The sequence below is a fragment of the Mirounga angustirostris genome, unplaced genomic scaffold, assembly GCF_029215605.1.
Source record: "Mirounga angustirostris isolate CCGP_5_RB_7025 unplaced genomic scaffold, mMirAng1.0.hap1 SCAF_15, whole genome shotgun sequence".
NCBI lineage: Eukaryota > Metazoa > Chordata > Mammalia > Carnivora > Phocidae > Mirounga > Mirounga angustirostris.
In genome coordinates this window covers 8550624-8572306 of record NW_026991723.1, presented here as the reverse complement: position 1 = coordinate 8572306, position 21683 = coordinate 8550624, and the positions used below count along the sequence as shown (strand labels likewise).

Here is a 21683-nt window from a genome sequence, read left to right as displayed (position 1 = left end):
AGGTGTTGTTTGAGTTGTAGTGCAAAAGAAAATGCTGAAAGATGTTCTATGACTTAAATTTTGGGGAATATGCTCACCCATGAGCTGAAAAGAACTTATAAAATATGATGGTTTCAGTCTTCAGTTCATTTTGCTAACTCTGCAGCTTCGGTTACTAAGCTCTTTGGTTGGCACTGGCCTCGCCTCGCCTATCCCCAGAGCTGATGCAATAAAATGCAACTCCCTAAGTGTGGCTGCTGCAACCAGATGATCAAGTTGCAATATTGTTCTTAACTAATCAATAGGGCAGAAGTGGATGTGTAGACTACCATGCCCAGAACAGGAGGCTGTGCTTGTTCAAAATGATAAACGTCCAGTGTTGGGGGTGGGGGTGCGCGGCAACTTGACAGAGTTATGTTATCAGCAAGTCCTTAAGATTTGTGTTTCTTTTATGACTCTTTAAAGCTGTAAAGAAACTCTGAAATAATCACTTTCCTTAAAAAAAAAAAAAAAAAAATTCCAGTCACTTAAAAACACGGCCATCTAAGTGTGGTCTTGGCAGTTCACAAAGCAAGTGTCCAGCTGGGGGTGGGGGTGGGGGGATTTATTTAGCTGAACTGGAAAGCCTAGCCACCAAGGGTCATTTTTAAGTGACAATAGTTGCAGCCCCCTCATAACCTCCTCATCAATAAAAGCATCGTTTAGCCTATTTTCATCAAGTGGGGTCACTTTTCTTCCTGTGTGGGCAATTCCTTCCACTCTGTGAAAGACTGAGCAAAGCTTTATCTGCAGGAATTTGGGAAGAATATAATGTTGTTCCTAGTACTTATAGCCAGGCCCTCACTGCCAACATAGCTCCTCCCCACATCTGCCAGGTCCATCTTCCCCAAACACACTTTGTAGACATCATCTTTTTACCATGAGAACCTGTGGAAATTTCAAAGGCCAAGCCCTTGAGCCCTCCAAATGGCTTTTCTAGTGAATTCTACCAAACATTTAAGAAAGAAATACCATTTCTGCCCAATCTCTTCCCCAAAATTGAAAAGGAGAATCTTTCCTAACTCATTCCAAGAGACTCTGATACCGTAAACAAAGACATTGTAAGGAAACAGATTAATATTCCTCATGAACAGGGATGTAAAAATTCTGAACAAAATGTTAGCCAATCAAACTCAACAATATATAATCATGACCACATCTTTATTTACCATAAAGATGCAGGGCTGGTTTAACATTTAAAAATAATCAATGTAATTTATAATATTAATAGAACAAAAAAGAAAAACTATATGATTGCCCTAATAGATACAGAGGTAAGATTTGACAAAATACATCTAATCCTGGTAAAAGTGCTCAGCAAACCAGAAAAAGAACTTAACCTCATAAAGAGCACTTTTCAAACGCTTATAGCTAATGGTACATTTAGTAATGACATAATGAATGCTTTCCTCCTAAATAAGGAACAAGACATTTTCTCTCACCATTTCTATTCACCATTGTATTGAGGAGTCTAGACAGTGCAATAAGGCAAGAAAAAAAAACGAACAAAATGCATCCATATTGGAAAGGAAGAATTAAACTTTATTTACAGATAATGTGATCATCTGTATAGAAAATCCCATGAAATCTATCATTTAAAAAACCCCACTAAGATCAGGAAGTGTATTCAGCGGATGCAAGATACAAATGCAATATACAAATATGAATTGTCTTTCTATACACCAGCAACAACTGGAAATTGAAATTTAAAATACTTTTTACATCATCAAAAATATGAAATACTTAGGGATAAATCTGATGAATACAGGAAGATCTAAACTCAAGAGTATGGTCTATCTTTATAACTGTCACATGTGCACTTAAAAAGTCTGTGTATTTTTGCTCCTGTTAGGTGAAACATTCCATTTATGTCAGATCAAATTGGTTGATAGTGTTCAAATTTTGTACATCTTTGCAGATCTTCTGTCTTATCAATTGAGAGAAAAATGTATTGAAATCTCTAAGCGTATACTTCTCTATTTTTGTTCATGTATTTGATGCTCTGCTTTTAGGTAAAATAATCTTGTTCTACAACTGATGATGATGATTTGCGTGCATGCATACACGATCACATTCATGACCCTGTAGATCATTGTCACTTATGAATGCAGATGAAAAAAAATCCCAAATCAAATGCTACCAAATCAAACTCAATGATATAAAGGACATAGCTCACCATGACCAAGTCATAATTTTCATGCCATGTTAGGATAACTTAATATTAAATAATCTAATGTGGCATATCAATGGATCAAATGAGACAAGTCTTATAATTAAAAAAAAAAAAATCCAGAAGGCATTTCGTAAAATTCATCAAGCATTTTTTAAATAAAAATTTTTTGAAAACCAGGATTACAAGGCCAGTTCTTTAATATGATAAAAACATATAGCAAAATCAATGCACAGAAATCAGTGGCATTCCTATACACCAACAACAAGACAGAAGAAAGAGAAATTAAGGAGTTGATCCCATTTACAATTGCACCTAAAACCATAAGATACCTAGGAATAAATTTAACCAGAGAGGCAAAGAATCTGTACTCAGAAAACTATAAAATACTCATGAAAGAAATGGAGGAAGACACAAAGAAATGGAAAAATGTTCCATGCTCATGGATTGGAAGAACAAATACTGTGAAGATGTCAATGCTACCTAGAGCAATCTACACATTTAATGCAATCCCCATCAAAATACCATCCACTTTTTTCAAAGAAATGGAAGAAATAATCCTAAAATTTCTATGGAACCAGAAAAGACCCCGAATAGTCAGAGGAATGTGGAAAAAGAAAAGCAAAGCTGGTGGCATCACAATTCCAGACCTCAAGCTCTATTACCAAGCTGTAATCATCAAGACAGTATGGTCCTGGCACAAAAACAGACACATAGATCCATGGAACAGAATAGAGAGCCCAGAAATGGACCCTCAACTCTATGGTCAACTCATCTTTGACAAAGCAGGAAAGAATGTCCAGTGGAAAAAAAGACAGTCTCTTCAACAAATGGTGTTGGGAAAATTGGACAGCCACATGCAGAAGAATGAAAATGGACCATTTCCTTACACCACACACAAAAACAGACTCCAAATGGTTGAAAGACGTAAATGTGAGACAGGAATCCATCAAAATCCTAAAGGAGAACACAGGCAGCAACCTCTTCGACCTCAGCCGCAGCAACTTCTTCCTAGAAACATCCCCAGAGGCAAGGGAAGCAAGGGCAAAAATGAACTATTGGGACTTCCATCAAGATAAAAAGCATTTGCACAGCAAAGGAAACAGTCAACAAAACCAAAAGACAACCGACAGAATGGGAGAAGACATTTGCAAATGACATATCAGATAAAGGGCTAGTATTCAAAATCTATAAAGAACTTCTTAAACTCAACACCCAAAGAACAAATGATCCAATCAAGAAATGGGCAGAAGACATGAACAGACATTTTTCCAAAGAAGACATCCAAACGGCCAACAGACACATGAAAAAGTGCTCAACATCGCTTGGCATCAGAGAAATCCAAATCAAAACCTCAATGAGATACCACCTTACATCAGTTAGAATGGCCAAAATGGACAGGGAAAGAAACAACAAATGTTGGAGAGATTGTGGAGAAAGGGGCACCCTCCTACCCTGTTGGTGGGAATGCAAGCTGGTGCAGCCACTCTGGAAAACAGTATGGAGGTTCCTCAAAAAGTTGCAAATAGAGCTACCATACGACCCAGCAATTGCACTACTGAGTATTTACCCCAAAGATACAAATGTAGGGATCTGAAGGGGTACGTGCACCCCAGTGTTTATAGCAGCAATGTCCATAATAGCCAAACTGTGGAAAGAGCCAAGATGTCCATCGACAGATGAATGGATGAAGATGTGGTATATATACACAATGAATATTATGCAGCCATCAAAAGGAATGAAATCTGGCCATTTGCAACGACGTGGATGGAAATGGAGTTTATTATGCTGAGCGAAATAAGTCAATCAGAGAAACACATGTATCATATGATCTCACTGATATGAGGAATTCTTAATCTCAGGAAACAAACTGAAAGTTGCGGGAGTGGTGGGGGCTGGGAGGGATGGGGTGGCTGGGTGATAGACATTGGGGAGGGTATGTGCTATGGTGAGTGCTATGAATTGTGCAAGACTGTTGAATCACAGACCTGTACCTCTGAAACAAATAATACATTATGTTAAAAAAAAAAAAGAAGGGGCGCCTGGGTGGCTCAGTCGTTAAGCGTCTGCCTTCGGCTCAGGTCATGATCCCAGGCTCCCTGGGCTCCCTGCTCAGCGGGAAGCCTGCTTCTCCCTCTCCCACTCCCCCTGCTTGTGTTCCTGTTCTCGCTGTCTCTCTCTGTCATATAAATAAATAAAATCTTAAAAAAAAAAAAGAAGAAGAAGATAGTAGGAAGGGAAAAATGAAGGGGGGGAATCAAAGGGGGAGACGAACCATGAGAGACTATGGACTCTGAAAAACAAACTGAGGGTTCTAGAGGGGAGGAGGGTGGGAGGATGGGTTAGCCTGGTGATGGGTATTAAGGGGGGCACGTTCTGCATGCAGCACTGGGTGTTATGCACAAACAATGAACCATGGAACACTACATCAAAAATTAATGATGTACTGTATGGTGATTAACATAATAAAAAAAGAAAAGAAAAGAAATATAAGACATCCAAATAGAAAAAAGAAATAAAATGTAAAATGGTCACTATTTGCAGATGACATGATTATATCATATATAGAAAACCCTAAAGACCCCATCAAAAAACTGTTAGAAGTAATAAACAGATTCAGGATACAAAGTTAGGATACAAATTTAGGATATAAAAGTTGCAGGTTGAAAAATCAATACACAAAAATCTCTTACATTTCACCACACTAATAAAGAGCTATCAGAAAGACAAATTAAGAAAGCAATCTCATTTACAATTACACCAAAAAGAATAAAATACCTAGGAATAAATTTAACAAAGGAGGTAAAAGACATATATATTGATAACTACAATACATGAATGAAAGAAATTGAAGATGATACAAATAAGTGGAAAGACATAGGTCCACAGAAGGCCTCAAAAACAAAGTTGAAAAAAAATTTCCAAAATATGGAACAAAAAAACAAAGGACAAAATAGAAGACAAAATACATGCAACTAGGAGATCAGCCTAGCAGAACCAGCATTCAAAAAGAGTTCCAGAAAGAGAGTTCAGAGAAAATGAAGTAAAGAATATTATCAAATAAATAGGAGTATTTACGCAAAGAGAAAGACATGTTTCCAGACTTGGAAGGGCCCAGTGAAGTTCCAATATAGTAAACACGCACACACCACCACCACCACCTCCACCACCACACTTCAGAAAGTTGACAAAGTGAAGATCATCAATACTTTCAGGAAAAAAAATATCATAAATAAAATATCAGACATCAGATATCATCAGACTTCTTGTAGTAATAGCTTAAATATTCCTGGAGAAAGATTAGTGTAACCTAGAATTCTATACTCAAATTACTAATCAAATGTGAAGGTGGAGTAAACCCATTTTCAGACATGCAAGAACTTAAAAAGATTTACCAAAAACCAAAACCGAAACAAAACAAAAAATCTTCAGTGATTATTATTTCCAAGGAAATAAAAAGTACTTGTACAAGAAAAATAATACAAATACTACACATTTTACAAGAAAACAAAAATACTGCAGTTGGGAATAAGATTTACATCACTCTAAAAATATAAACACCAACTATTAATATAATCCCAAAGTGCGGAATGGAAGCATGTAGGGAGGGAGAATGTGGAGCAAACTAGTAGTACAAGATTGTTAAGTGAGGAAAATTTTTATCTTTTATTCTTTTTTTATTTATTATTTATTTATTTTTATTTTATTATGTTATGTTAATCACCATACATTACATCATTAGTTTTTGATGTAGTGTTCCATGATTCATTGTTTGCGTATAACACCCAGAGCTCCATGCAGTACGTGCCCTCTTTAATACCCATCACCGGGCTAACCCATCCCCCCACTCCCTCCCCTCTAGAACCCTTAGTTTGTTTCTCAGAGTCCATAGTCTCTCATGGTTCATCTCATCTTTTATTCTAAGAGGGCAGTTGGTAATATCTGACTCAAGAAAAAACAAGGTATAGCAATCAAATCTTCCCATGTAGAAAGTGGAGTGAAAGAGGAGTAGTGAGGGCGGTAGCACCTGTCTTCGGGTGGCCAGGATCAGGGATGAGCTGGGAGACTCAAGTTTTTCATTATCATCATTGTAGAACTCTATGACTTTTCAAATTTTTTAATAAAAATAACGATAAAAATGTGAAAGCAAGTACTTCACTGGCGTCCACCCATAGGGTCGAGAAAGGTCCTTCATGCTTTGGTGTAAGGAAAGTAAGATGCTATTGCAAGGAACAGGTTGGACTGTGGATTCCACGATGTACTGTGAACTGTGTAGGCTGAGCTGGCAACACCGGAAGCGCAACGAGAAGAACACAAGCTCTAGCTGACATGGCTGCACAAACTTTTCAAAACACACACCTGGATTCGGCACTACTTTCTCTCTGGGAACACTTCCCTAAGCCTAGCCAGGGAGAACACCACCTGGTAGAGATCGAGATCCAGCTCAGGGAACCTAATTTTGCAAAACGGAAGAAGAAAATCCAAGAGATGGAGAAGGATGCTGGGCAGGCTGGTGAGGATATGGAAACAGGGAAGACAGTCGGAAAGAAATGAATTGACCATTTGTTGTCGGTCTCCTTTGTGGTCTGGTACTGTGTGAAAGCATTTTACATACATGATGTTTATTCTCACATCACAATAATTCAGTATTTCTATCATCTCCATTTTATCAATGAGAAAGCTAGAACCCTGAGAGGTCACCTAGTTTGACCAAAGCCCCCCTTCAGTAAGTGGTGGGGTCTGGATCTGAATTGATCTGTCTGATGTCACTGTCCTCTCTAGCAGAGAGAGAAACGAAGAGAAAAAAAGATGAAGTCGCCTTTGCTTTGTGAGAATATCAAAATATCAGTTTTTGTGAATTATTTTTTGATTCAAAGCAAAATATACATAACATAAAGTTTGCTATGTTAACTATCTTTATACAATTTAGCGGCATTAAGCACATTCACACTGTTATACAACCATCACCATTACCAATTTCCAGAACTTTTTCATCATGCCAAATAGAAACTCTGTACTCATTAACCAACAACATCCCATTTCCCCTTCCCCAGCCCCTGGTAACCTCTAGTTTTGCTCTCTGTCTCTATGAATTTGTCACCACCTCTGTCTCTATGAATTTGTCACTACCTCATGTAAATGAAATCATACAGTATGTTCCTTTGTTTATAACTTTATAACTTATTTCACTTAGCATAATGCTTTCAAAATTCATACATGTTTTGGAATATATCAGAACTACATTCTTTTTATTTTTTTAAATTTTTTCCTGTTTTATTTATTTTTAATTTAATTTTATTATGTTATGTTAGTCACCATACATTACATCATTAGTTTTTGATGTAGTGTTCCATGATTCATTGTTTGCGTATAACACCCAGTGCTCCATGCAGTACGTGCCCTCCTTAATACCCATCACCGGGAGAAATACATTCTTTTTAAAGGCTGAATAATGTTTCACTGTATGCCTAGGACATGTTTTGTTTAACCATCGCCTGTTGATAGACACTGGAGTTGCTTCCATCTTTTGGCTATTGTAAAAATGCTGCTATGAACACTAATATACAAGTTTCTGCTCAAGTCTATGCTTTCAATTCCTTAGTGTTTACACTGTTCATTTTTTTAAAACTTTAACCGACCTTGTTCTCTAAAAGTTCCAAGTTTTCTTGAACCTTTTCTCAACCCATTCTCCACTCCCACTCCATGCTTCAAACCTCTTTAGTCCATGAGGAAAGGATAGAGGAACATCTACTTTTCTGATAGCTCCTTGTACGCTCTGGACCTGCTGAATTAATGACCAACATACTTGCATCCTTTTTCATTCTTTTACTATTCAACAAATATTTTGAACACTTATTCTGTGCTTGACACTGTTCTAAGGGCTTGGGATACTTCAATTAACAAAACAAAGATCTCTGCCATCATGAAGCTTCCGTTCTACCTGTTGGTTTTCTGACCCAAGTTTATCAGAACATTTCCAAATCACAGGAACGGATTTTATAGGAACAGGAGAAAATAGGGAGTGTTAGTCATTCAAGAATGCAATTCTCAACTATGAGTGAACTGACAGAAGACATGGCCCTTCTGAAAAGTTTCAGACCTTTTCAGAAGGAGGAAAATGATTATTTGACTAACACTGCCCCCCTTTCTCCATCCTAAGGAACTGACAAAAACAGAAAAGCAGGAGAAGGAAAGAAAAGAGGATGAAACAAGAGTCTTCATTCTAGATTTTGTTCCGTCAAGTCCCATTTCCAAGAGCAAGCTGTGAGGATATCGATATCTAATCATCATGACATTTGAAAGTTACAGTTTATGTATGTATGTATGTATGTATGTATGTAATCTCTACACCCAAAGTGGGGCTTGAACTCACAACCCTGAGGTCAAGAGTCACATGCCCTTCAAACTGAGCCAGCCAAGCATGCCTGCATTCGAAAGTTTATAGCTCCCTTGTGGTTTTACTGGATCACTTAGTAGATGACAGGCAGTATTTAATGCAGGACTCAAAGTCCCTCAGGATTCTAAAAGAAGTTTCCAGTCTCCAACAAATTTGAAAAGATGACTTTCACAACTCTGCTCCATATAAAGGCATAGCCTTGTACATTTATTTTAGATTTTTAAAAAAATTCTGGTGCCCCCATATGTAGTACGCTGCTGAATCTACAAACTATTTTATAAAGAACTGTGTCTTTTCTTGGCTCTCAACTAACTTGAAAAGAATCAGTGCCATTGCCAACTGGAGCATTAGGTTTTCCCCAAAGGACATGGGTTTAGGGTTCAGGAACTGGCATCAAGCCAAAAGCAAGTCTTGGATGAGTGCAGCCCTATTTGGTCTGTGGGCAATGCAGTGCAGGGGTTCCTTGATCATTTCAGAGAACCAGCTAGAATTCAGTGTATATTAACATTTCCAAGTTGAAATGAAGATGATGTACTGAGAAATGACCTTGAAGAACTTCTCTAGTTTGGGCAAGAGGAGCCAGAGGAATAAAGAACAGGTTACTTTCGGTGACACATACTAACATTAATCCCTCTGCCAAAAGCAAGCCAAGATTGCCAAAATTGGAGCATTATGTTCTACTACCCAAACAACTTGACTGGAAATTAACCCCAGTAAAGCAAACGGAAACAGGTTTACCTGTAAAACCTGCTTGAAAGCATGCATTGGATTTGCCTTCAAGTCCAGGAAGCAGTTGGAATGGGGTTTTCTCAGGTCCTTTTACCTTCTTCCTTCTGCCATCTATCTTGTCCCTAAATGTGAATTCTCTCTAGCCTGATTCTTCTGGAACAATGACATTCTTTAGGATACCACAGTGGTAAAACGTTCTCAGGCAGGGGAGTTTCAACAAATGAATATTTAAATTAATTTTAAAGCCTGGGTTATCCTCCAGTGAATGTTTAGAAGGTAAATGTTCAATGGCACCCTCTCTTTAGAGGGCCTTAGGACATACTAAGAAAAAAAAACAACAACACATGCTAAAATAGCAAGGGAAGGAAGCAGAAAGCACCCTCCATGGGGTGTGAAAATGGTATACTGCAAAGGTGATCTCAGTTACCACGGATGGGCTCATTTACAACTTGCTCTTTGTGCCACCTCTGTGCATTTAACAAGGATGACTAGCTCATGCACCCTCTCTGCAGCCAGAAGTTATTAAAACCCTAATAAGTAACAAAGGGCTTTGAGCCTCCCAGCCCTGGTTATGAAGAGGATCTGAACCCTCATCTCTCTCTTTGCCATCTTAACTCCTGTTTTCCTACTCTGTAACCTGTATTTACCTATTGCTTGACCCATGGACATCATCCTCCATTCCAAGCCCTCACTTTTGGATGGGCTTCACACTTTCTATTGGTCTTTTCTAGCAACTGATCTCAGAATCCCTCTGCTTTAGGAGCTGTAGGCTAACTAACTCTGCCCATGCCTGCCACTGGCCTTTCAGCCAACATCTTCAGGAGACCTGCCTGTGCCTCCCCACCCCAAGGAGGGACTTAAGCTATACCTTCACATTCTTGAATCCAGACTACTGCATTATGGGTGACCTCTGCAGGCACTGAGGTTAAGGTCACCATGTTAAGGTCCCATACTGAAGGAGATAGTGAGCTACAATGGAGAACATCCTAGCCCTAGATTTAGGTAATTTGAGCTCCCCCCAGACCTACTTACCACTCATAGGGTATGTGACCAAGTGACCTGGGTAGGTCCAAACTTTACATGTTAGCACACAAGGCCCTTCACTGTGGGGTTCTTGACAAATTCTCTAGTTTCCTCTCCTATCACTACCTCCATCACTCTCTTCCACCCAGCCCCACAGGTAACTCCTCACACCTTTAATCTAAGCTGTAAGATGACTTTTATGCTCTTGGAAAGTAAAATTTCCACCCCATCAAACCTACAAGAAAGAGAGAGGGCTAATGAATGGGTGCAGGAGACATGGTGGGGGTGCAGAAAGCAAAATAAAGAAAGTAATAGTGGTTATAAGGTCATGAAAGTTGTAACAGCCCATGACTAAGAATCTCATGATCATGTAACTTAATGGAAAGGCTCCTTTGCTGCAACTGGTAGAACCTGTCAATCAAGGTTTCAAGGGCCTTTTCTTCTAGCACAATCATCCAGTTGCTATTTTCCTGGAACGATGTCGTTTGTGTGGCTTTGAAATTCTATGCTTAGAGCTGTATGATGCCTTTTATAAGCAAAGAGATCTCTGGAATAAGACGATAAAAGCAGGGTTTTGGACACCTATCACCAGAATCCTAGAAAAATGCATTTTAACCAAAAGTTAAATTGCCAAGGTCTTTAAGAGGAGTGCACAATCGACTGCCATTGCTGGGGTTCAAAGTAGATGTGTGTGGGAGGGGGGAGTGCTCACAAGACAGAGACATGGTGTGGAGGGAGAGAGGAGATGTATGTATTATCCAGCAATTAACGAATATTGACAGGTCTAATAATAGTTTATCCTCAGCTAATCCTATGATTTGCTCCCATAATACCATAGCTAATCATGTAGAGGCTTGAACTTCTAGCAAGCTTGCCTCAGCACCCAATTTCCTGCTGGAGTGGGACCCCAAGTAGACACTGAATTGACATTTCTCTATTTTAAAGGTACTGACACAGCTGTGGGAGCTTTGCCTGTGTTTCATCAATTGGGTTATTAATGCTAGCATCTTGTTCTTGCCATGAATTTCACATAAAATATGGAACAGATTGCTTTTGCCTACAGCCTTAAAAAAAATCAAAGCCAAAAAAAATCTGTGTAACCAATTGCAAATGTTAAACCATTTTAAATTGGAAATATTCTACTACATCTATACTGACAATTTTTAAAACTGCTCAATTCTGTAATATATCTACAAGGTTTATAAAATTTGCAATGGGCATATATTTTATCAGTACTAGACTTTTCTCTATTTTAACAGTTTTTGCTTCCTACAATTTTCCATAGCATACGAAACGACAAGAAAAATGCATCTTTATTTTCTACCTATTAAGCTCTAAGTTACAAGCAATGAAGACTAATTTGTACCAAAGTCATCTGCATAATAACTCTAAAAGTGACATTATTTGGATGCTTTTGGCTTCAAGTAATAAAAAAATAAAACTTGACTGTCTAAATTACAAAGACTCTATCACTTCACTTAGTAAAAAATTGTGGAGGGATGCTCCACAGTTGGTTTCCTCAAGGATTTAACACTGTCATCATGGACTCAAATACTTCACCTATTTCCACTCTAACACTCTGGACTTCTCAGCTTGTGAACAACTAGCTCTCCGCCTGGTTGTTTTTTTGTTGTTGTTGTTATTTTTGTTTGTTTGTTTTGACCACATTCAGATAACTTTTATTACAGCATATGTTCTATTTTGTTATTAATTATTAATTTCTTACTGTGCCTGATTTATAAATAAAATTTTATCATAAAAGCATATGTATAGGAAAAAACAGAGTATACATAGGGTTCAGTACTATCATGATTTCAGGAATCTACTGAAGGTCTTGGCTCTCCCCTGGTTGTAAGATGGCCACTATAGTTCCAGGAGTCAATAGACATGGCAACAACAGGGAGAACATCTTATTCAAGGAGTCTCTTCTTATCGACGAGGAAACTTTCTTAGAGCCCGGCAGTAATTTTCTTCTGACTTACCATTGGCTGGAATTACATCACAGGACAAAGCTTAAACCAATCGCAGGCAAAATCAATGAAATCATTGATTGGTCAGTGCCACCTTATAGCACCGGGTCTGAAACCAGCCCCCTGAAACTTGGCCACGTGGAGGAGGGTAGACGTTTGAACAACATCAGATTTCTATCACAGAGGAGGAACGAGGAATGGCAGTTGAGGAAGACAAGAATCACCAACAAATGCAAAAACACAAGTTTCTGCAATATGGGCATTTGATATATTCATTTTGCGTTCATTTAACAAACGTTTCTGGGTGCCCACTATATGCCATATGTTATTCTATGTAGCCGGAGGACACCATAGCAAGAAAAAAAATACACATAGTCCCTGCCTTCCTGGACCAACTGGTCTACTGGGAATTTCTTGGATGTCCACGTTTTGCATAATCATGAAGCTGGAAGGAACCACAGAAAGCAAATATCCCAACCCTCTTATTTTAGAGGTGAAGAAACAGAAGCTCAGAGTGACTAAGTCATTTGCTGGACCAAGGATGCACCTGATTTTGTATTATATGCTACTTGTTTTTTTTAAGGTACCAATTATCTTGGGTGCAAAAGCATTTTATATGTGTAAATATAACTTGCCATATGCTAATCCAAAATATGATTTATCATAAAACAAATCACTTTAGGGGAAACAATTTACTCCATGAAATGATTCCTACAAGATTCATTTAGATGATATCTGCCATTAAAATAAAATGTATAAAATTAGTTCATCATCTTTTCTGGAGGTAATCTCTCTGTACATCTTCAAAATTCAAATTTCTTCCTCTCATACCTACCCCAAACCCCATCATTCTATCCTGTTCAGCTCTGTGCAGTACTAGTCAACCCCTATGGGTGGTAAGGGAGCCTCTAATCTGCACCCCTAAGGGGTTATTTGGGGTCTTCCAAGTGCTCTGAGGGATGGGTCTGCTATATAGTACTTCCTCCTCTACTCTGCACAGTGGTAGTGAAGACATACTTGTACCTACAAATTTAGGCCACATTTTCTGGGACCCATATTAAAAAGTGTCTCCTGAAAGATTCAGAACCACCCAGGGCTTTGGTGTGGCCCGGACATGACCTGTAATGAACTGTAACAGAAGTCACCAAATCTCTGCCTGGAAATTGTACTCAGAAATTTATGGTGAATTGTTCATTCTGATTCCTCCTTTGTGTATGTATTCAGACAGAATCCCACAGGTGCACAAATGTGCAAGGATATTCACTGCAGCTTTACTTGTAGAAGGCAAAGATCAGAAAGAATCTTTTTTTTTTTTTAAAGATTTTATTTATTTATCTGAGAGAGAGCATGGGAGACAGAGAGCATGAGAGGGGAAGGATCAGAGGGAGAAGCAGACTCCCCGCTGAGCAGGGAGCCCAATGTGGGACCCAATCCCGGGACTCCAGGATCATGACCTGAGCCGAAGGCAGTTGCTAAACCAACTGAGCCACCCAGGCACCCCGATCAGAAAGAATCTTAATGCTCCTCAATACATCACAGCATGGGCCTGAGCATCATGTGACTGATAAAATGGAAGTAACTCCATGAACTGATATGGAATGGCCACCAGGAAACTAACAGAAAAAGCTCAGTGCGGGAAATTACATACAGCATGGAGCCTGTTTGTAAATAAATATTCAAAGAAACAGAAGGAATATGTAATTGAATATGCATGGAATGTCTCTAGAACAGGGGTGATTGAACTATGGCCCAAAGGCCAAATCCAGCCAACCATCTGGTTTGGTATGCTATGAATGGTTTTTATACTTTTTAGTGGTAAAAAAAAAAAAAATGAGAATATGGTTTCATGAAAATAACATGAAATTCAAATTTCAGTGTTCATAAATAAATTTTTTTGGAACACAGACATACCCTCTGTATGGTCTATGGCTGTTTTTGGACTACAGCAATAGGGCTGAATAGTAGTAGTAGGAAATCATTGCCCACAAAGAGTACAATATTCACTATTTGGCTTGGAAGAATAACTAGTTTCCGCTTGGGAAAAGTATTGGAATATAAAGCAAGGGCAGGAAGAAATGGTTTTACTTTCCACAATCTTGTACATTTTTAAATTTTATATAATGAGCAAGCATTACCTACTTCAGGTAAATACATGATCTTTTTATTAATAATTTTCCTAAGTTATTTAATAATTAAATAAGTTTTTGAAATTGTTTGCTGTCGGTAAACATGTCTTTGATGAGGCATTCTGTCACTGGCATGATGACTCCCCAAGATGGTCCTTGCAAGTATCAGGGAGACCAGGGAACTGGATATGTATAGTTTTATTACTGGACAAGTGCTGGATGGGTCTTGTACTATTTTATCATTATGTTTAAAATAATCAACTTTGCTATGAGGGGAAAAAAGGAGGAAATATATTTCCTTATTTTTTCTCATGGAGAATATAGAAAGCTGTTCTATTTTTTCATGAAATATCACAGTATTTCATGATCACCTTCTCTGTAGCTACATTGAAAAAGTAAATTAATATTTTCCCAGTGATTGGCTGGACCAGGCTACGCAGACACAGAGGTAACTCCATCTCCTCTGATGGAGGAAAGGAAGGCTTTTGAGAACTCAGAAATGAACAATCTGGGCAGCTCTGACCCATAAGTGGGCCTGGAGATTCAGAAGAAACCCCAGGGAGGTCCCCAAGAGCAGAGTGTTGATAGAAGAGATGGTGATAATTGTTACATGTCCTATATTGTTTTTCAGATGAGATTTTATTTTTTTAAGGAATATTCCAGAAAAATGGCTTGAACTTGACTATGAATTGCTGGGGGTGGGGCTCCTCAAATGATTTTAGATGACATCCAGTGTTAGGAGCCATTATTCTGAAAAAGCATCTCGAAAGTTAATGTTAGCATAATTCAAAAGAAAATATAATAAGAAAATAAATTAATACAATTCATGATCATAATGAAGTATCTGAAAACAACCTTAATGAGAAAAGTATGTGACTTTATACACAGAAAATAAGCAAACTTAAAAAACCCTTGAATGAATATAGAACCCTAGCCTCCATGACTCCGTATCTAAAAGATGCTGATTCGGGGCGCCTGGGTGGCTCAGTTGGTTAAGTGACTGCCTTCGGCTCAGGTCATGATCCTGGAGTCCCGGGATCAAGTCCCGCATCGGGCTCCCTGCTCAGCGGGGAGTCTGCTTCTCCCTCTGACCCTCCTCCCTCTCATGCTCTCTGTCTCTCATTCTCTCTCTCTCTCAAATAAATAAATAAAATCTTTAAAAAAAATAAAAAAAAATAAAAAATAAAAGATGCTGATTCATTCCCTGCAAACAAAGACTCACAGAATTTTTTTAAACTTGACTAAGTGATTCCATATTATAGGAAAGAATAACTGAGCTGAAATATCAAAAATAATTGTGGAAGACATAGCATCAGAAGATTTTTGGAAAGACAGTGCATTAATGCATACTGCCTTTCCTACATAGACAACTGCACACCTGGCTTTACCTCCCATCTCTGGAGCTTTGCATCTGTTCAGGCAACAGATAAGTAAACTGACACTAGCTTTAAACCTCTGGGCCAGGGGGGATCGGGGGGGGGGGGGCAGGGGGCAGCAGAAGGTAATCCTAGGGCAAGGATCTGAAACAGTCAGCGTTTGGGAAGAGCTTGACCCACAGGGATCCCTGGACCCTCGTGGGGACAGTTGACATTGGCCAACCTGAGAGTTCCAGACACTGGTGATCTCTGAAGGCTACAAGGACCTGAGAAGGTGCTGAATGGGTGGAACAAGGGTTTCCTATCCCTGACACTGGGACAGCCAGTGGAGAGCCTCTCCTCCCCCACATGCCTTGATAGGGGGTTGATGGCTTCTTGTTGCAGCTTTGCCAGCTTTCAGGGTGAAACCACCACACCTCCCTTGGCTCCCACCTCCCCATCCCAACAGCTGAACCCCAATAAGCCACAAAGACAAAACACCCAGCGATCTTTTTCGCTGGGTGCAGCAGCCAGGGAGACAAAGAATAAAAAAGGCCCTGATGGAATAAAGCTGATAGGAGGAGACAGAGGGCAATCTTTTAAAAAACTTCAAATAGTAATGATAATGTTAACAAGAGCACTTAAAGAGATTCATGTTCAGCACGTAATGAAAGACTTCCTAGAACACATGCTTTCATTTTTTTACAGTATCAGTAGATGAATTTAAGGAGAGCATCACTGTGGATACTCACATTCAGAGGCCAGGCACATCAAAAGGATGAAGTAAGTAGAACCAGAGGCAAAAACAGAAAGATCTAGTAATCATGAGGGAGAAGATAAAACTCTTGGGCAACAGACCCAGGAAACTCCCTGGGAATAGTAGAGTTCAAGAAGAAAAAGAAGGAAAAAGGGAAGAGATGAACAAGAAACAAAAGTAAAAACTTTCCTGAAAAAAAAATTAAGTTTCAGATCAAGAGGGTCTAATGAATTTTAGACAAAATTATTGGAGGAAGAGAGGCATTTATCCATATTCTGGCAAAATTCCCAAACTCCAAGGGTAAAGAGAAAATCTTAAAAGAGTCCGCTTAGAAAAAACAGTTCTCTTAAAAGAAAATCTATCTGCTTTTTTAAGAAAGATTTTTATTTATTTATCTATTTATTTATTTATTTATTTATTTATTTATTTATTTATTTATTTATTTAAGAGAGAGGGAAAGAGAGAGCAGAACAAGAGAGCACATGAGCAGGGGGGAGGAGCAGAGGGAAAAGGAGAAGCAGGCTCCCCGCTGAGCAGGGAGCGGATGTGGGACTTGATCCCAGGACCTGGGGATCATGACCTGAGCGGAAGGCAAAGGTTTAACCAACTGAGCCACCCAGGTGCCCCTAAAAGAAAATCTATATGCTTGAAAAATCATCATCCTAGTACTATTTAAACAGAAAAAGCAAAGAAAAAGAGGTAGAACTAAGAAAGTGATAATTTTACGTGAAATTTTAAACAGCCATTAACAACAATCAAAGTGGGTGAAGGGGGTCACAAGCTTCCAATTATAAACTAAGTCTTGGGGAGGTAATGTACAGCATGGTGATAATAGTGAATACTACTCTATTATATTTGAAAGTTGCTAAGAGATTTTAAAAGTTTTCATCAGAAGAAAAAATTTGTTAACTATGTGTGGTGACAGGTCATAGCTAGACTAACTAGGATCATTTCACAATATATACAAAGATAAATCATTACGTTGTACACCTGAAACTAACAATATTATGTTAATTATCCCTGAATTTAAAAAAATGAAAAAGCTAAGAAGAATTCTATAGTTACATGGAAAAGCACAAATAAAAGGTAAATCTGCACGTTATAAACCAGAGGATTATGAAATTCTGTGGGTAGTATGATTAAAATCTGTTTTTAACTATTGGTGGGAATGAAAACTGGTGCATCCACTCTGGAAAACAGTATAGAGTTTCCTCAAAAAGTTAAAAATAGAGCTACCCTATGGCCCAGCAAGTACACTCCTGGGTATTTATCCAAAGGATACAAACATAGTGATTCAAAGGGGCACATGCATCCCAATGTTTATAGCAGCAATGTCCACAAGAGGCAAACTACGGTAAGAGCCCAGATGTCCAACAACAGACAAATGGATAAAGAAGATGTGGTCCATACATACAATGGAATATTACTCAGCCATCAGAAAGGATGTATTTCCAACTTTTGCATCAACATGGATGGGACTGGAGGGTATTACGCTAAGTGAAATAAGTCAGAGAAAGATAAGTACCATATGATCTCACTCATATGTGAAATTTAAGAAACAAAACAAATGAACATAGGGGAAGGGAAGGAAAAATAAGACGAAAACAGAGGGGGAGGCAAACTGTAAAAGACTCTTGACTCTAGAAAACAAACTGAGGGTTGCTGGAGGGGAGGTGGGTGGAGGATGAGGTAACTGGGTGAGGGGCATTAAGGAGGGCACATGATACAATGAGCGCTGGGTGTTATATAGAACTGATGAATCACTGAATTCTACCTCTGAAACTAATAATACAGTACAAGTTAAATTGAATTTAAATAATTTTTTTAAAAGCTGTTTTTAAATGCACAGGACAAGATAGAAGGAATAAAAGAATGGTAGGTGGGTCTGAATAATTAATAGGATTATGGGATCTTTACTTTCTGTTTCATAAGCTTTTTATCACGTATCAATAGTTTCTTAAGTAACAGTTATGTGAAGTTCATTTTTTAAAAGGAGTTATATTTTTAATAAATAACATGAAAAAAAATCCTGCTTGTAGTCTATAGATGCTGAAGCAAATTTCACAAACAGCACATGCCTTGCAGCCGGACCAGATGATTCAGGATTCCAGGATCAATATGCCAATATTAATCTTTAAGACTGATACTGGCCTGGGGTAGGGGTTGGCCCTAAAACTTTGGGGGTATTACAATTATTTATTATTAAATATTATGAATTATTATTATTTATTGGTATACGGAATAAAAGAGGCCTTGGTTCCCTTATTTGCCTAAGATTTGAGCAGATTCAGACCTAAGTTTTAGGGAAAACTCCTATCCATCTTTGAAGGCATTCCTTCCTCCCCCTCTTCCAGCGGGCACCCATCCCGATCAGGCTCCTCAGTCTATCCAGTGTGAGAAAGGAAAAAGCAGTCCCACAGCCGGGAGCTGGCTGGGAAGTGGCAGAGTTGATTGGTGCCAGGAGGCAATGTCAGACAAAGTCATTCTATTACTGTGATAAAGGGAGACAAAAATAAACCCAGTCCATAAGCAGGTCCGGGCGCCGGCAAAAACAAGGTGTGAACACCACCACAATCACCAATTATCTCTCCCTCTCAGCTTGTACGGGGGACTGGCTCTTCTCACCAGTCCCAGCTTCAGCTCTGCTTCAGTTCCCCTACATTCCAGATAAAAATTCAGACACCCAATCACAGAACTGCCCCAAACTCCTGATAGCACCCAATACAGAGCAAACTCCTGCTTCCTTGAACTCTCCCCCGAAATCACCTCACAGAAGCTCAAATCCTATAATGTAAACCTTCTAGTATCTTCTTAATGAGACTGGGCACAGTCTCCCTGGTGTGTGGTCTCCCTCGATGAAACAAGCCAAAAACCCAACTCAGTTCAACTCTAGGTATGTCCCTGGTGGGGTTTGGCTTTAGGGCATTGACAAATACAATGGCATCTTTTTTTTTTTTTTGCAGGTTTTGGTCAACCTTAGGGCAAGCAATGAAAATTTAGGCGGCAAGCCAGAATAGGTTCTCGATATGGCACGAAAAGGGAATTCATTGCTCATGGTTACCCAGGGTTTGGCAAAGCTCCACTGAGAGAAGCAACACGAAGGACCCCTCTCTTTCTGGAAGGCCTCTGAGGCCTATCCCTGAATTCCAGGAATCTGGCCAAGCTCTGTACCTGCATCCCAGCGCTCAGCATCCGTAGACCCTTTACTCCGTTCAGCTTCGGTGCAACACCATCCGTTGTTCATGAAGCCTCCTCTCTCGGCCACTGTCAGGGTGGGGAAGACAACCACACCACATAAAGCAGTTCAGGACCTCGCAGGAGAAATGTATTGTTTTTGGTAAGAGCAGGGACAGTTAGACTGGTCCTGAGTGATCCATTTGTTTCCATCTTACACACAGTGTGAATGGTAGAGCTGTAGAGTTGCCACTTGCAGGTCGGTTTCTTGAAAAGTGAGCCAAGTCTGCAGCCAAACTAGCCCGCTTTCTGATGGGGGAGGGGGTCTCATTTCTGGCTCCTCCCCACCCCCCTTTTTTTAAATCACCTCAGCCACGGTTTTCCTTTCTCCCCTCTGCCAAATTGATGTTATCTTGCTGCATCTGAGGCACCCATGTAAGCAGACAGACGTACTTCTAAAAAAAAATAATAAATTGGGTAACAGAGAGAGACACATCAAGTCTGAAATGGTGTGGCACAAATTCAAGAGCAGAGCTGGCATTTAGAGGAAGGTGAGCCCCCAGGAGGGACTGGCAGCAACCGGGGAGGCTGGAAGAGAAGCGTGCCCCCTATCAGGGCACCCCACAGGGCACATGCACCAGATGGAGTCAACTAGATGGGGAGGAGCCTTGTCACCCCGTCCTCCAAAGTCCCTGTGGGGGATAAGCCTTGGGACACAGAACAGGACGGGAAGACTGGCGTGGGCTTGAAACACGGCAGATGTCCAGGAGCGATGTAGGTCACCCCCGACTTTCCTTTTTGTGTGACAAACACGAGTGTCTTGATCCCCATGCTCCAGAGTCAGGGATGAAGGTGGCAGAAAGGGGACTGTATTCGTTTCCTAGGCTGCCCTAGCAGCAGACCACAGGCCGAGGGACATCGAAACTCACTTCCTCACAGTTCTGGAGGCTAAAGTCCAAGACTATGGTGTCGGTTTCTTCCGAGGCCTCTCCTGTTTGCTTGCAGGTGGCCCTCTGGAGGCGTTCCCACATGGGCTTTCCTCAGTGCACCTGCGTGTCTGTCCTATTCTCTTCTTCTTCTAAGGATACCAGTCATACTGGAAGAGGACCCACCCATACATCCCCATTTTATCCTAATTGCCTCTTTACAGAGCCAATTTCCTAATGCAGTCACATTCTGAAGTAACGAAGGTTAGGACTTGAATGTATGAATTTGGGGGAGCGGGAGGGCTGTCACAATTCAGTCCCTAAACAAAATGAGTGATAAAGAGGCACACAGTGGCTCAGATGAGTGGCATGCTGGGTCTGTCACCCCTTGGGGGGTGTGGGGGGACACACCAGTGTGACTTAGCCTGACCACTTTCCGGTCCTGCGGACACTCTCTCCCATAGACACCATGCTGTCTGGCGGAGAGCGCCAATTCTCTGTTCTCAACCCTGAGCAGAGGGAGTTCGCAGATAGATGTCTGCAACGGAGAATGCATCGCATCGACTGAGTTCTGCGAGAGTGAGGCTTTCATTCTTCTCAACATTCCCTGCAAAAAACAGCGTGCGGCTTCTTCCCACTTGATCCCAGTAACCCTGGGCTTGCCTGGGTGAGGCGGGGCTCTCTCGGCTTCTCTGATCTGAGCTGGAGGTTGTGTCTAGACGCTGCAGGCCCTTCGTAGAAACAGCATTCTTGCTGTGGAAACAACATCTCTGGCAAAATCACCAAGCCCCCGCCTGCTAATGCGAATGGGAAGGAAATGTCACATCCGTTTAGAAAGGTTGAATTACTTCCAGTGTGGTCCTGTTGCAAAACGGAATCCTTCATTAGGGAAAAACACAGAGCCCCTGACATTTTCTCGGCTACCTACTAAATACCCTCTTTCCAATAATAACTCCTGACATTATAATTTAATCACTTCAGTATTGGGTTTGTTAGATAAGCAAGTAAATCCTCTTCCTGCCTCTCCTGGAATCTCCT

At 40.0% G+C, this 21683-nt stretch overlaps 1 long non-coding RNA gene across 3 annotated transcripts in view; it reads right to left on the bottom strand.

The window, feature by feature from the left end:
* Positions 1 to 21683, bottom strand: part of LOC123849318 (uncharacterized) — a 49385-nt gene that overhangs the window by 11812 nt on the left and 15890 nt on the right. The gene's annotated exons all lie outside the window — the stretch shown is intronic.